Here is a 6,000-nt window from a genome sequence, read left to right as displayed (position 1 = left end):
TATTATCTGCAAGACGTATAGGGTTCGAATACACCGCGATGTGTTGGTAACTCCTGCGGGTGTAATAACCATAATAAGATGCGGCTTTTGTTTACCCGTGGATGCTCAAGATTCCTTGACGTCATTTGCAGGAGTAGGCTATTGTCTGGTGGCGTCAGTCCAAGTTGTATAAATTCGAAAATTATTTTCAAATTACGCAATGAGGACTATGACAATCATCGCCCCTACTGGAAGATTAATGCCCCAGGTGACTCTTGCAAATGAGACAAATTCTGGTCCACTGAGTTCTCATCTGGTTAAACAAACAATAACAAATGTAGGGTCCGTAAATATCATAATAGCCATGCCCCTATTAATCCAATTATTTGTTTTTTTCACGGATTAGTGGAGAACATTTGTGAATATTATTGTGGATGTTAGGATTCGCAAATGTGCATTCAACAGGTAACATAAGTTCTACTGCGTTACTCTTTAAATCCTTCGTATGTTTTCATATAGCGAGGCATATCGGTGTGACATCTCGACATGTGCGACGACATCATGATGATGGTGTAGGTCGTTACGGCAATATCACAGCGTTGATGTCATGACGCTGATAACGACACCCATGCAACTGTAAATTATAGGCTTCGGCGCGTCTCGTGGTCAGATGTTCAACTTGTCACATGAGCTCCTTTTCAGTATAGCATGAGTACTGTCAATGTAGGAATGATGGCAAATGGTCAAGGATAATTATGGAGTGGATGTCATGGAATGGAACGCGTCCGAGATGGAAACCATGGAGATGGAGCGATGAAATCAGCCCATATGCGGGTGCGAGGCGGATTATTGCATCAACCCATGGCACCGGCTGGGCCTGTCCCTTGGCCTCCAGTCAGCGAGCCTTCGACACTTAACGTGGCCTCAAAGTGCACCTGGCCTGGCACGGGCGCCGTGGCGACGTCACCGCCACCAAGTGGCGAATATCGGCTGTTGATGTTATTGCATCACATGATCATGAGAGGTGGCGGTGGCGGCTTGGGGAGGCCCTCTCCCAGCAGTGGATTGACCATGGTTGATGAACATGATGATGGGTGTAGTTGTAAGAGAATGGATGGATTTGAGGTGGCTGCGCGGCTCATCGGGCTAATGCTGACGCTGTGCGTGACCCGGGGCTGCCACCCGTGGTTTGACCAAGTCAATAAACACGGTGAGTTTGTGGTCTCAGCCCAGCACAAAACACCTACTACTAAATGTGGTTCTTCACTTCATTTGGCACATGCCAGCCCCTGAGGACTAACACTATTTACAGTGTATAATGGAGCAAGTCTCTTTCTGCTTTCGTATGGCAATGTGTAGTTTTCAGAATTATATGTGTATATCGAGGTTGGTAAGCCAGCTAGTAGCCTCTGTGGAGGCTTCATGGAGCAAGTGTGACAATGTTTACAGGGCTTAATGCCAGTCCTATCTGTATGCTCTCTGATATACCTCTAACAATGTCGTGTAATGTTTTGTGTGAGAGTTCCATGAGGGTAGTTCTTAATCTCATAACGTGATGCTGATGATCGATTTTTTACACACTTGAGTGTGAAACCAATTAAGTACTGAAAAAACCGACGAATATACTATTTACATTGTTATTCATAAAAGTGTTTAACATAAACGTGTGTTTGATTATTGAGGTGTAAATATGTATTAAGGTAATTTGTTATGAACTCCGTGGCCAAGGCAGAGATCACAACCCTTTGTGATAAACACTGCTACGGTGACCCTTGACATCATCACCATTTCTGGGGTTCTCTCCCACTCAGTGTTGCTAGCATTCATCTACAGGGGGGCTACTACGATCTCACGACATCATGCGTCAGCGTTTTAAAAAAGTATTTTTGGAAACTTGCATACGTGAGTCAAACCAGATAAAATTAGTTGTGTAAACCGGGCTGCAGCTGAACATGAACAACTTGTGGTGGGTGATCAATCTCGTATAAGTACTGTAGTTGTGTTTCTTATGTTTATTCGTAATACTTTTACAACCTTCCTTTGTCAAGCCATGTCGGTCATGGGTCGAGTTGCCACCTTTTCCAGAAACAAACTCAGTTAGCCGATCAAAATAGTGCAGTATATTGTGATAAAGTTCAACACATTCCACCAGGTCTCAGTACAAATGGATTCCTGCCATCCAAACACAGATGCCAATTCCTGGACTGTCTAGGTCAGTGGTCGGCAACATGCGGCCCTATTAAGGACTGCTTCGTGACGTTATTTATTAAGGAACACCGTCTTGTATTCACGTTCATTGCGGCTCTTGATATATTGAGGTCTTTTTTTATCGAATTCGAAAAAAATTGATGTTCTTGTTATTTTGCTTCTCGACTGCTGGTCTAGGTCACACTCAGGTGGATTAAAAAAAAAATCAAACTCCACAGAAAGGTCATCAGAATATATATTTTTAACCATACTTAACCATGCTGGTTAGTGTGGGTTGGTGCACGAAGGGGGGAAGGGGGGGGGGCAGAAGGGAGATGTGGCATGGCTACAACTGATTCACAGTCAAACATGGAATTCACTTTGGGGGTTACTTTGACTTTTAATAATTTTGTCTCTTTTGAATGTAAAAAAAATGCGTACTTTAAGTGTTTACCCCCACATTGTGACATGTGTAATATAACGATGTGTAGTTACTTGGTGCATGCAACATGACCAGAGTCCATGTTAGGCAATCTCAACAGTCATATTTCTGCAACGACTCATCTTCTGCTTAATCACGATTAAGAGAAATATCACTGTAGAATTATATAAGTGCACAACTTTATCTCTCTGTGATGAACGCTGCACTTTCCGTCGTTTTCATGCAGGGGGCGCTGCAAACCTACGCGCCCACTGCATTAACGACGGAGGTGCACGGACAGACGTTCGATTACGTTGGAATCGATCTGCAGACAGCGGTCTTCTCGCACGGCCAACTCTATGTCGCCTTATCTCGATCCCGCAATCCCAAAAAGGTGAAAGTCCGCATTGAACCGAACCCCTAGCAAGGCCATCTACTTAACGACGAGAGAAAATTCACACGAAATGTCCTTTTCAATTGAGTCTTCCAGATGTAAAATAATATAAGCTTTCAATGAAGAAATAAAATGATCTAATTGAAAACATAATACAATTCAAAGATGTTTCATTTTAAAACTTCAAAACGGAGCATCGGGTGCTTGCGTGAATGCGTCGTTCGTGTGCTATTTTTTCGTAACTTTCCTGGGCGAAGGCCGTAAATGTATGGATATGATGCAGTACAGCAGTATCAGATATCTCTTGACTAAACTAGGTGTGAAACCACATTCGTAAAAATATTTACCAGGAAATTTTCTACACTGTATTTCTAACAACAAATTAAATGCATTTAGTACCCGAATAATATCAAGATCGATGCCAATTAAATTCTCGAAGAATTGTGTTTCCATTGAAAGGTTGATTGACAGCAATGCACACATTTAAAAAAATCTGATCCAAACTTTGATCAATAAACATTTTCAGTCTAGATTAATTCTGCCACAAGAACATTATTTACTGCACCAGCTTTAACATTATGCGTCTTTGAGTTTTCATTGTCTTATTTCAATTTGGTGAGGAGTGATTCACATCTACAACATACACAGTTGCTGCCTGATGGCATGAATTGCACTGCACTGGCACTCCGAACCTTGTACAAAATGCCATTGGGTCACGTAATGTCAAGTGGTTGAATAAATTAAAATTGACGATGCAAAAAACATCACGAGACCATGTGACTCTAGCACAATAAAGAAAGTTGAAGTGAACATTTCAAAAAAGCAATTATGGGAGGCTAATGTGACCGCTGCGGGTTCTTTGCAATCTTGCTTGGCAATGGACATCCCTAATGACACGCCTGCAAAAATATATCATGGTAAGTTCTCGACAGGCACAACAAAACCTGAATGAGTAAACATGTTTTAATCCAATGAACTTCAGTTTTACTGACTCAAACAATTAAATATAAATGCAGCCAATGCTGCCGCGAGCGAGACTAACAAAACTCGGTGCACTTAAGAAGCTGATTTGACCTCACGTGGAATTCTGTCCTCATATGGGTGTTGTCCTCCTGGATCACCTACCCACCTAAAACAGGTTTATCAGTGTATTTTACTTATGTCGTAGAGCAGTGCCACAGTGGTTAGTACACTGCACTATGAATCTGGTGAACAGAATTCGATTCCCATAGAGGGTTGACATGAGTAGCAATTGATATCCAAACTGGTCCTGGTCACCCCCATTCACCAACCCACATTGATGAGCGTGGTGAGGTATGGTACTGTAAAAACAAAAAGACACGACAAAAAGGTGTTGGGAGGCGTACATCCATCAGTGGATTGATGAAGGGCTGTACATTCCATTCACTTGCCTATGACAACAAACTTAGGTACACCAATATTTTTAACAAAGTCAGACGTTTCAATTACACAAACGAGAACGTCGCTATCGAAATTCTTCACGGGGTGAACAGTCATGTGTATAGGATGGTCCAGATAGATGTCTTGTGACCCCCAATTAATTGACCCCTAACATTGTTTTCCTGTGCACATTAATGTCTGTTTTAAGTAAACCTTACTTTTAAACTATTACATTTTAGAGGCTCAAATGGGGTCACAAGACATCTGGACCAATCTGTACAGCTCACACTAGGTTCTGACATCGCACATTCTTTACACGTGTCTATTAAACTTTATTGGGGACAGTAAGTACTGTACTTGCTATTGTGTATTTACACCCTTTTGGCAGTCCACTGCACGACGCCTCCCCACACCTTTCGATCGGTCAGGGGAAGTATTTGAATCTACTCTACCGTACTCTTTGGTTATTTCGGTAAAGTCACGTAGAAAGAAAATAAATTAAATAATAGAGTACGACGTTTCGATTGCAACACAAGCAACCGTCATCAGGTAGAACTAAATTTGAGAGAAAGACAAAACACAGACACGGAGACACAGACAGACACACAAGCAGAGAGAGACAACACAGACACAGAGAGAGACACACAACATAGACACACATAGACCCAATGCCTCTGTTTCGAGGCCTTAAATAGAGAGAGAGGGGGGGGGCAGAGAGAGAGGTGGGTCTGCTGGGGCAGCTGCTGGAGCAGAGAAATTAGCATGTCAATGAATCCACTCCGAAGCGACCGAGGGAAAGAAGATCGAATGGCCCTAAATGGCCCTATGATAGTATGGGGTTTGGAAACGGAGTCGCCCAGGGACTGGTCTAGGACTCTAGTTATCACCCTCCACGGACGTTGGTGGAACAAAGCACTCAGGTAGTCCGGATCGTGGTCCAGTGTGTTGACCACTGTGCTACAGCTTACTCTCATGGTTTTGTATAATTGTATTGACGACATTTGATTGAAAAAACATTTGGCTCAGTGTATAGTACCTGCTATGAGATATGGATCAGAAACATTGACAAAGTGACACATGAAAATGATCATGGACATAGTACAGCCCTGTGTCAATCCACTGCTGCATGAGGGCCTCCGCACACCGTTCGCCAAGAAGCATTGAGAGTCGTGTGACTAGAATTACACTGACAGGAAAACAGCACATAAATTTGAGAACTTATGTAAGTTTGATATACATATACTGACTGAAACGTAAATGCTTGTTCGAAGCCACTCTATAGATTGCTCTGTTGCATGACCGTGAGGGATGGTGGTGGCTTGAGATGGCCTTCATCCAGCAGTGGATAGATTACTAATTCTGATGCTGAACTGCAAAACTAATTATAGTCTATGGGATGGTGACTAAATCTTGTTTGCGTGTACCCCTATTATCAACTCCTATATGTATGAAAAACACCCCTATTCTAATTCTGGAAAGAAAGAAAAAACACAAATTTCAAACACAATGTGGTCACCCCCTGGGCTCTTGGAGGAATGCCCTTGCAGCTTACAACAAACACAAAGGGCTGCCCTGCGGGTGAGTGGGGTGAGGCACGGACAGTGAGAGCCGATGGGGG

The sequence above is a fragment of the Lampetra planeri genome, chromosome 3, assembly GCF_965212315.1.
Source record: "Lampetra planeri chromosome 3, kcLamPlan1.2.h2, whole genome shotgun sequence".
NCBI lineage: Eukaryota > Metazoa > Chordata > Hyperoartia > Petromyzontiformes > Petromyzontidae > Lampetra > Lampetra planeri.
Note: the sequence above shows the minus strand (reverse complement) of the source record.